Source organism: Harpia harpyja, chromosome 4 (assembly GCF_026419915.1).
Source record: "Harpia harpyja isolate bHarHar1 chromosome 4, bHarHar1 primary haplotype, whole genome shotgun sequence".
Taxonomy (NCBI): Eukaryota; Metazoa; Chordata; class Aves; order Accipitriformes; family Accipitridae; genus Harpia; species Harpia harpyja.
The window spans coordinates 72,572,368-72,583,732 of record NC_068943.1 but is presented as its reverse complement, the minus strand read 5'-3'; the positions used below and the strand labels follow the sequence as shown (position 1 = coordinate 72,583,732).

General features: G+C 43.1%; 1 long non-coding RNA gene across 1 annotated transcript in view; it reads left to right on the top strand.

The window, feature by feature from the left end:
- The first annotated feature begins 5,446 nt into the window (after positions 1-5,446).
- The window catches only part of LOC128140628 (uncharacterized), a 7,464-nt gene continuing 1,545 nt past the window's right edge, over positions 5,447-11,365 (top strand). The window contains exons 1-2 of the long non-coding RNA XR_008234795.1: positions 5,447-5,879; positions 10,177-10,250. This is a non-coding gene — a long non-coding RNA (uncharacterized LOC128140628). The remainder of the gene's footprint in view (positions 5,880-10,176; positions 10,251-11,365) is intronic.

Below are 11,365 nucleotides of genomic sequence, written 5' to 3'. Positions count from 1 at the left end.
CATTTTAAGAAAAGTATCGTTATCAGTACTGCATCTCTTCAGCCAAATTCGTCTACCTTGAATGTGCGTTGGAGCCTAGACACAAATTAAAGGAAGACTTGATTAAAGATGCTGAGCAAGCATTAAAAAAAAAAGGCCAAATATTGACATCTACTGAGTATTTGCCCTTTTCAATACTACTACTTTGGTATTCTAAAATGGGGAGTATTGCTATAAAACAGTGGCAGAAACAGTTCACTAACAGCATCTATAATGTAGCTTGTGATCCATGGCAACTCTTACTAATATTTAGTTCTAACTTTCAATAGTAAGGAAATGCTTTGACATACTTTATTTCTCTCTTATTTGTTAAAGAAAATCCTTATAGTTTGAACAGAAAATACAAATTAGCTTTAAACTTTTGATTGCTTTCATTGGTACAGAGTAGAATGATTAGAGTGCATTCCTTTTTCAAGCCTGACTGCTTGAATAGCTCTTTTATTGCTTTGAGGAACAGTCTTTGATTTTATGTAGTCCAAAATGCCTTGTGAGGCTCATGTTTTGTGTAACCTACTTAAAAATTACTGGAGAGTGAGAGAACAGGAAGAGTTAGTATGAAATGTTTGAGGGCTTCAGGCTCCATGACGAGCTTTAGTGCTATAGGAACACTTGGGGATGATGATGAACATTGAGGATGATGCAATTTGACTTTTTTTCTTTTTTTGCTACAATTCTCAATGGTTTTTTATTTGTTTCTTTTTGAGCAATTCCGCATCAGTTACATGCTTGCTTCTACACTAGAGCTTCTCAAACAGTGCCATGTTCAGAGGCAGCACTGGTAGAACTCACTGAAGTGATTGCTTCGTTTAGACAGTTAATTCCTAGCAGTGTAAGTGGATATAATTATGTTTTCATCAACTATGCAGATATTTTTAATATTTAACCAAAATTTTACAATCTCTGGCCAGTGCAATGCTGCTGCAGGTGTGAGTTTAGCTGACTGTTTTTCCCAGTGTCCCATTCTCTTCATTGATTTAAGTTGCAGATATTTATGCGTAGTTACAGAGGACTTTGAGCCAAAATGATTGGTTATCTACATGGGTTCAAACTGCCTATTATTTGCAAGTTTATTTAAAATAATAAAACACTATCATACTGCATGTGAATGCAGATTTTGAAGGAGAAAAGTAGCATGTCAATTTGGGTAGTACTCAAATGAGCAATCTGAGATGCTTGTATAAACCTAATACCATTTTTTATGGATGTGCATTGTGTTACAGCTTTGAATTCTGTGACTGCTTGCTATTTTTCCTCACTGTTTATAGGAGTACAGTGCCAATACAATTTTGATGTAGCTGATTTGGTAACAAATGAATGGAGAAAGTGTATATTAAGCATTTTTAATGTGGTTTTGTCTTAGTAGATATCAGCAGACCACATCCAGCCAGTGACTGATGAGCTTTGCCTAAATTCAAGTTCCTGTTGCAAGTGATTGAGATCCAGGGCTAAGAAATACGATGATGGAGAGAGGGAGGAAATGGACTAAGGAATGCTGTGTCCTTTGTTCTTCATATGCAGAAGCAAGTGATGTTGCTTTTCTTGCACCCCACTGTAACATGCAACCTAAATTGTGGTAAATGTAAGGCCTCAAAGCTGAAAAGGCTGTAGCGTCCATAGCATGCCTGGCCGTGAAGACTTCTCATGTGCTTGGTCTGTGGTACCTTTGAAGTCTGTTGGTACAAGTAAACACATTTATCACATCATGTAGCCAGGCATCAGGGGGGATTCCTCGTTTTTGTGGTGGTTGATTGAGTTGGTTGATATATTATGTTCTGGGGCGTGGTGACCAAATGTGCTTCTGTCCCATGATTTCTTTGCAGGCTTGTACAATACAGTGCTAAGTAAGGTCAGCAGAGGAACAGTAAGGTTGGGGAACAGCAGCATCAGAGTATTCAATTTATGTGCATTTTGACAGGAAGGGATGGCCGACATCTCGGGCTCGCTTCAGAGGCAGCGGGAGGTGCAGTCTGTGTAGGAGGTACCCAAAACCAGTTCACGCAGAACTCATTTCCCCTTACATGAAAATGCAGGTGTCACCGCTGTGTATCTGCTCACGTGACAGTCATGTCTCCATCGTGTGCCGGGGTCTCACGCTTGGCATGTTTGGTTATGTGCCAAGGAAAGGTTCATAAGGTCCCACTAAGAAAAGGACAGTGGGAAGCAAATCCCTGGCGTGCCTCGTCCGGCTGGTACGCAGCTGCTTACCCATGGCAGAGGAGAGGTGCCTGTGGATAAAATGGGTTATTCTGCCTCTGCGGTTTTGGAGGTTGGATGCTTATTCCTTAAAATAGACACTTTATAGTCTCAAAAGGAAGGCCAATGTATGAGTAATTATGGATTAGCTTTTTACCATCATCCTACAGTAATAAACTCTTAAAAGTGGTGTTTTCTGATTAAGGTAATAAATCTAGAAGCGAGTTCAAAACAGGTTAGTGAATATTGATAGCTCTTCTGATGTCACAGGAAATGTGTGTGTCAGATGAGAGGATGAATGTTTAGAGTGAAATCTTGATTACGAAAATTATCAGCCCAAAAACTTCAAATAAAGAATTAGTTTTATAGTGGCTTTATATTTATGTTGATCTAAGATTATAAGCAAAGCAATATTTGTATGTATGGAATGTCTGTTATCAGCTGATATAAAAAAAAAATTACTTCATTTACAAACTACTCATGGTAGCAACTCTGTACTTCATAGTTAGCTGTAAATTGTTAAGTTGGGGAGCCCTTTTTTGGGTTGGTTTTTTTTTATTATTTTTAGTATTTGGCATTTCATGTGTTGTATCCTAGGTAGAACATAACTGGACAGATGGATTTATTTTTTACAAAATCTTTTCTCAGTTTTGCTTTTGTTGTTTGTTTTTGTTTTGTGGTAGTCAAATTTCCAGAACGACTTGTGTGGTGTCTTACAGTATTGTAAGGGAGGCTTATTGTCACCCAGTCTGGGGGGCTGCTGTTTGGAAGAAAGATGCAGAAGATGCTTGGATGCGTCACACCCCTTCATACTTCTCCGGTTACTTTGGAGCTGGAGCTGACTGGCACCCTATGAATCATAGTGAAAAAGTGTGAAATGCCACTCAAAAGGCATTTGGCTGAAACTAAGTTTGTCTAAAGGGACTTGTTAGAGAGGACAGGGAAGGCAAATTGGGAGAGTTGTAAGAACCACCTTCTTGTGCAGCAATTGAAGCAGGAGCAGGTCCAGAACTTCTTTCTGCTGGAACATTTATGACACCACTTTAGGGTTTGGATGCTTCCTCTCACGTATAACCTGTAAAGACATCCTAAAGTTAATAGAAGTTTTCTCACAGTCTTTGTTGCAATAGCATTTTTTTGCTGCTAATGGGGGTGGAATAGTGCAGAGAAACAGTCAAAGGATCCCAGAAGATACTAAATAAAAATTGTAAAGATACCACAAGTGCCAGTACCACCACAGTGATCGCTTATCTCGGCAATATTACTGTGTCACTGGCTCACTTTCTAAAAGATGCTCTGCTTTGGTGATACGGCAGCTGTGCTCCAAGCAGTGTGTGGAATGTGAATCCAAGATTTTGCTATTCCTGTGCCTGCCTTCATCTCTGTCCCTCTCTCTGCCTCCGTCTTGGCCTTTTCAGCTTTCCTTTTTCCCCTCTCTAATTAGAGACTTGAACAACCACTCAAGCCAAATTTCCTATGTTTTGTTGCAGCTATCCGGTAGCTACAGTGAAAATTTGGATTAAAACTGGGATGTGTATGTGTATTTTGTTTCTTTCATGAGCCTTTTCCTTCCCTCTGTGTTTTGAGGCCAGAAATCAAATTTAAACATGACCTGAGGAAAGAAAATACTGTCTTCTGACAGAGATACCCAACACAGTTATGAAGAGATTGTCATGAGGTGTCTTTTCCGCCTGTAAGAACCACTTTTTGGTAGCCAAAGTCTACAGATTAAAATTGCTGTCCTAGAGAGGATGTTGGATGCTGTCATAGGACACCTGGCTTGAAGTCTGAATGTGGTTTGATCCTGTGTTATAGATGTGTGTGAAGAAAGTTGCCCAGGTCCTTGTCTATCTGTTCCACAGCAGCGGTATTACCTTTCTCATTTTTGCAGTTTCTTGTGCAATTCCCCTGTTATTGTGAAAGCATTTGGAGGTGTGTACCTCTTTTCGCGTCTTCTATACATGTTCCTGAATGTTAAGGTTTCCAAGAAATGGGGCTGTGTACTAGAGGTTCATACTATGCCAGTGCAACTAAGCTGCTGCTGTCCTTAAGTAAAGAAAAAGAAAGAAAGAAAAAAAAAAAGGGGGCAGTGTAACTCTTGGCTTTAGAAACCCTTCCTAATCCTTGGCACAGCTGCCCTGTACATGAGAGAGAAAATGTCATGTTAGTGTTTTTTGAGCTGAAGGACATGACACAAAAGCTTTCCCTCTTTAATAATGATTAGTTATACGTGGGGTTTTTTTCTGCTGAGCTTGATACTTTTAAATTGCTTAGGCTTTTTGAATCCCTAAGGAAACCCAATGCTGTGCTGCCTGGCCAGTGTTCTGCCCCTGTGAGCTTCGCTTCTGGCCCTGGGACTCTGGACTACAGGTAACAATGGCAAGGGCTGAGGCTAAATTCCCTTTTGGTAGTGGACCCTCAGGCTCCCCAATGGATCTCACCAGGGAGTGCATTTCTGCCAGCCCCACAACCCTGGCCATCAAGCTCTACCCTCCAAACTTAGCAGTAGTTTTGCTCTGCAAAACAGACTTTACCATTTTTCAAGGCAACTGCAATGTGTTCCAGTTCTCAATGCTTCCTGAAGAAACAGTAGAGTTGGGTGACGGAGTGAAATACTTTACTATTCACGTGATTTACAATTGCACCCAAAACAGCTATCAAGCATAGCTGCACTTGGAAACTTCCTTCCCACTTCGAGACCCCAGCCATGTTCAAAGTGGATATAAGTAACATGCAAAGGTATGTCTTACGCAGTTTTGTTGGAAAGTGTATCATCCATCTCCTGATCTATTGCTTCGTGTTGGTTTTAATTTTCTTTCACTTATTTGATACTCTCCTATCTTTTCATCCTATTCTTTTCCTGGACTAATACCTGTATCCTGACAGCAGGATTGAATCTATCGATTTTTGGTTGCATACAGTGGTTTAATTCAAGGCTTGAATCAGCATCTAGATCTCACTTGAACATCAGTCTGTCCACCCCATGGCAACCATGCTTTTGTCTTGGTTTTTAAAACACTTTTATTAGTTCTAGTACTGTCCCTGGAGGTGGTAGGCTGCTGTGTGCTGATTTCAACTCAGTGTCTTTTAATTCCACATGTGAAATTCATCTCATGAGACTTTAAGACAAAATGCATTAGTAATGCTTCGGAGCAGGGATTGCATCACTCCCACCCCCCCCCCGGCCCCCCCCAGCTGGAAGTGTCCTCGTTACTAGTTTACAGGGTTGTACTCCGTGATGCTTCTGTTCTCTGTGGAGCTATTAATGAGCCATGAATTCTGTGTTCTGGCATCGGAATGGCACACCCTCCCCAGGGGTGACAGGGAATGGCTAATCTCAGCATTGCCCATCATTTGGTCACAGCTGCCATTTTCTGACTAGTGTGGAAGGGCTGCTTCTGAGGCCGAAAGGAAGATACTACCAAGTGTCGATTAAATTTTTTTTTTTTCTGAATTTTGTTTGTGTGACTCTAGCCAGGTCTCAAAGGTGACACAGCTCATCTCACAGCACAATTGATTCTGCTGTTACTGCCATAACCTAATTGTTTTTCTTTTCATTTTTTGAGAGTAAAAGCATTTAACTCTGAACTTACAAGAGACGAACGAGTAAAGCACGCCGGTGAAGAAGTTGTGGATAAGGGCCTGAGGTAGGTGGCATAAACTGGATTGCTCAGAGGCTTGTCAGGTCTGTCGTTAGTCATCTGTTAGCAACTCCTATGTGATCCTCTAAAGCAACAGCCATCGCTCATGTTTGAAAAAGCTTGCTTTCTGTGGTATTCTCCACCCTTGAAACCCTGCTGTGTTGTATTTAGCTACAAAAGCAGCTCCGTACCTGCAGTTTCTGCTGGCTGCTTCTGGATGTTTTTTATTTGGTGGTTTGAGAGGGTGCCTGCCAGCTGTCAGGACACAGGCACAGTTAGTTCTCCCTGCGCGTCCTCAAGCAGTAATGTGAGCCAGCGCGCTCGCTGACCTTTTCCAGGTGTTTTTTCATCAGCCTCCAATATCTGGGTTGATGGAGTTTGCTTTCCCTGCCTTTTTAGCCCTTTTCAGTCTGGAGCAGGTAACCCTGCTGCAGTGTTGTGAGGAGTTATACCGTGGTATAGCATGGGGAGCTCCTAAACCAGCTATTTTCTCATTCTGTCTTGACTTTCCTCTAGCATGTTTGATGGTGCAGGGCTTGATGTAATGTACGTGAGCTGCTGAGTCAACCCTGAGCTGGCAATGTTTTGTGGTACTCTTAACCCCATATAGAGCTGTCTGGTCCCTGGGCAGGCAGGAGAGGAGCCCGTGTTTCCCGCTTTGTTCAGAATCACAATGGGGGCCAGCCTGTGGGAGCCTTTGCTTTCAGCTGTGTGCAGCTTTCAGCACAGATTACCCTGCCATTCGGATGCCGTGTACTGAAGAGCAGTGTTTCCAGGCAGGGCCACAGCAGCACCCCTGGGGATGTTCCAGCAAAACCCTGCGTGCAGCCTGGGTTGTGGGTCCTTTCGGGTCCCAGCTCTGTATCGGTGTGATGTAATATATATGCATCATAACATTGTCTGTGTCCCCCAGAAGATTTGCTTTGGAAGTTGTGTAAGAAGGATGGGGATGTCTCTTGTTTTTACAGATTCTTGTACATACGATAGAGTCTAGAAAGAATGCGTAACTTTTGTAGTATTATTACTAATGGCTGTGATGCAATTCTGCCTTGAAATGGGACAAACTGCATTCTCCAGAACATAAAAAAGACTACATTTTGAGCCCTGAAAGCCAAGAGCTGGGCACCACAGATGCAGTATTTGAAGCAGGCCTGAATAAATGGGAGTCAGGATGGCGCAGTGTTGGGAACCATTTGCTGGCCCATGGGCAAATACGGGCTCCATCAAGAGGCTCACGAAATCCTGCCTTCAAGCCAGCATCCCTGCTGTGCCGGTGATGTGATAGCTGAACACGAGGGGATTACTTGTGCCTCTGGCAAGCTGCAAGCAGGTTTCAGATAGCTGTGAGCTCAAGCCCGTATGTGCTGTGTTGCACATCCAGCCTCTGCCTGGCTAGCGGGGAATTTTATTTTCAGTTTTACAGAGATGTGGGCGCACAACCTAGCTACCTGGCCTTGGGCAATTGTACAGCTGTGGTGATCCTGCTCCCCAAAAATGCAAGTAAAGAAGGTGTAAAAGGAATGCAATAGGAAATTGTGGCATTTTGAATTGCTTTGGAAGAAGCTTCCCCCGCCCTTCCTTAATGCTGCCTTACAGTTGCATGCCTGGAATGCTTGTTTTATATTTGCCTAAATCTTGATTGACACATATACAAGATAATAAACTTAACTAATTAAAATCCCCTGTGTTCAGATTGACCAATCATGTCCAAAGTACACCTGGAAAGACTTTAGAGATAACATTTGTAAGGCAATGCTCTCTGGACTCGAAGAGAAAGTGTTTTTCCAATTAATTTCTGTCTAAGGGTTGGCTGTGATACTTATCCAATTGGCAAACCTAGTTTCAGATTTCAGCTTTAAAATATAATTGGCAGCTCAGCAAATTCATAAAATTGATCCCCATTCACACTTATTTTTGGCTTGCGTTTAAGAATGTGCCAACCTGGAACTCTAAACTTAACCCCGAGTGACTTTCCCAGGGCCGCTGCCCTGAAAGGGAAGTCTGGCAGCAGCGCCTGGGCCCTGGCCAAGATAAATCCTGAGCCGCCAATGTCAGGGCAGCTGTAACTTGAACCGCAGGTGAGGGGAGAATAAAAAGACACGATGAAGGGTGGATTTTGTAAAATGCCCCCTTTCTGAAACCCGTTATTCAAGTGATCCTGTGTTTGGCTCTCGCTGCTCCACGGTCTGACACGGTGCTGCAGCTCCGAAGACCCTCTGAGCTGCCAAGCGCACTTCTAGGGCTGCTTAAACACAATGCACAGGCTAGAGTTAGGATGCGGTGCGAATGCTTAACGAAGCAGCGTGTCTCAGCTCTGCATACGAGGCAGCAGAATCGGTTCAGCCGGTGTGATCAAGCCTCGCCTGCGGGTACGTGAATTGCAGGAGCCTCTCTGGCCAGGAGGCCCAGGCGAAGCTCTCTTCGTGCCGAGCAGAGCCAAAACTCCGCTGCAGAGCCCTCCAGTGCGTGCTGTCGTGTCATGTCGGTGATGAAGTGCGTGCAGCTCCTGCTGATGGGATTTATGCGAGCGGACGGGACTGGCTTGTGAAAGTCGGCCCTGGAGCAGCAAATCCTGTTGCTAGTGCTACCACATTGACACCTTGTGGTGGACTTGGCCATCATAGTTTTTAAAAATATATTATTGGTGTATGTCTTACAGATGTCAATTGGTAGACTTTTCCTAGAGGCATTCCACTTGGCTGTTTATACTTTTGCTTTCAACACCTCTACTTAAGCTCCCTTGGACAAATACAAACATTAGAACATCAAAGAGCAAAGTGCAGAGTCTGACCTAAACCAGTGTCTCCCAAATACTATCCCCTGTTGCATATCAATATCATAAAAGAGGAACAGATATAACCACTGGAGAGTATTTTTTTTCTACTCTTCTACTAATCTAGAACTTGGATTCTCTGCCCCTTTTTTTCCATAATATTGTTACTTTGACTTCAGCTTAAACTGATACTCTTTTTTTCCCCTTCTGCAAGGCTTAAATATGACCTATGTAACCTAAGAAAGACGGTCTAAAGGTTTAAAGATCTTCCATCTGTTTCTTTAAGTGAAGCCAGTGCTCCAGTTCCACCATATGTCATATATTATGTGTGAGCAAAAGGATATTCAGATGCTGAAGTTCTTCTCTGAGAATGTTTCCCTGCTGGAAATAACATTTTTACAAGCTTCTGTATTCCCTTCAGTCTCTTCCGAACAGGACCTCCTGTGGGGAGATCTCAGTAATTCTCATTCTGATGATAGTTTTGAGTAACATTTATAATTGTTTGCCAATGGCTGTGTGTTTTTCGGCAATAACAAACCATAGCCAAGTTTGCTTCCCTGCTAAAAACTGCAGCCTTTGCCAGGCTATCGTGGCATTTGTGCCTTTGGTTCCCCTGGAACTGCAGAATGTGGTTTTATTTATGAAGTGCATTTTGCCATTTACCACTTCAAGTGGTAAAAGCCATCATGTTCTTCTGCACTTCTCTTGCTACCCCTCCCAGCAAGTGTTGGTTGCTCTTTAGTCCTGTTAGGCAGTTCTCATCTCTCTGCAGCTCTTCCACTGACAATGCAAGGAGAACATTAATCCTATAGTAAAACTAGGTCTAATCTGGAAACCAAATCACCAGATGGTGATGGTATCTTTGTCTTGTCTTTGTGTTCAACCTTGTAGTTCATTCAGTTACTATAGTTGATACCACTTCTTATTTAGCTGTTTTCTCTGTTGTTTGGGATCTCTGCAGATATTAAATTACAGATACTAAATTCAGCAAGCTGACAGTCATAGGAGAGCTGGACCCCACTTTGCTCAGTGTTGCGAGTGTGCAGATGGATGGCAGCCACCCTTTTCAATCTTACTCTGCACAGCAGTACCTTTCCAAGGTTTATCGTGTCATCTGTAATGTACTATACTTGCTTCTACCAGCTCTATGTTTCTTTAATTCTATTTAATACCTTTTTGGTCCTCTATGAGAACATTTATTTCCAGTTGTCCAGTTTGACTGGTTTTTATGCCATCCATGTTTTGCTGCCTGCTTCTAGTTCATGGTTTTGTTCTGCCATTCAGTGTCCTGATGCCCATTTGTCTTCTGTATGAAACCAGTAGTGTTAGTAACTCCCTCAAATGTGCAATCTTGGTGATGGTAGGTGAAGGACGAACGTTGCTTTTACAGTAGGATTTAAGGTAGTTAAGTGTGTATGGTGGCTGAGTTTCTGCTAGCATGCCATTTGATCCTTAGAGAAGAGAAAGCTGTACGAAGTCAGCACAAGCACCTGTGAACATAACTTTGCCTCTGTTTCTTTCCCCAAACAGCTTTTGCCAGGAAGACTGCTTTAGGGCGCAATGGGAAAACAACCTGAGCATATTGGATCTTGGCCAGGCTAAAGGTATCTCTGTCATGGTTTTAACAACAGCAAAACCCCAAACCAAACAATATTAAAAATAAAAAAAAAAGAAGAAAAATAAAAAATAAAATAAGGGAAAAAAAACCAAAATAAAAAAAAACCTTCAGCTGGGGGGCATGGGTGAAGTGAGAGATAGGATGCTATCTGGGCTCGAGCAGGAGGAGTGTGCAGCAGAGCAAGGGAGGAGGTGAGCACCCGGGGCGGGGAGGGAGCAGGGAAGCGAAGGGAGCACGAAACAAGCGTTTGGGGTGGCTATGGGTGGGTGTGGGTGGGTGGTTTTGCAGAGGTAAAGGAGAGGCATTGGGAGGGGGAAGGTTTTTTTAACTTGTGACCCACTCCATAAAGAGTGTGATAGAAATCCTGAGCCCTGTGAGAACAGGAAAAAAAAAAAAAGTGTAAAAATTAGGGAAGCTGAGGAAACTGTGTGACACAGGGGAAAGGCAAAGAGAAGGAGCTGGCAGTGCGGTTACAGTGAGCAATTCTGACAGTGCTGTTCATCAGCAGAGGCACATTGCCTAATTTCCTTGCTGCCTTCAGAGGCCTGCCAGCCCTGCACGTGTTGTCCTAACATTCTGGCTTGCTGCCTTCCACGTGCTGTCCCCACAAATCACTGCGTTCACAACTTTCCTCCATTTGTATGTCCATTTTGATTGCATTTGCCAAGTCAGCACATCAGTACACCTTACTAAAGAGTTCCTCCGAGCCTGCTGCAAGACTTCAAGGTGGTGAGCCCAACTCGGGGCAGAGAAGGGACATGGCTAAAACGCTATAAAAACCCCTTCACTATCGATTGCTAGTCCTAGCGCTTTCTTAATAATGCTAATGACGATCGGTGCTGTAATATTAAACTGTTCTTTTCAAGGGTTCAAAGCATCCCAGTCCCACCAGCACATAGGAGGTAAATACTACAGCGGTCTTGTATATATGTGGGTGAATGCAGAGCAGACGTACCCCGAGGCAGAGAAGCAAAGGGCTTGTGGTGGCAGAGTGAATGAGTGACAGTTCCAGGAGTAAAACTTAGGTGTTCCCACTCCTGGCTTGGGGAAAGTCCGTGCAAAAGGTGAAAGATAATATCTGAATTTTTGTCTTAGATATAA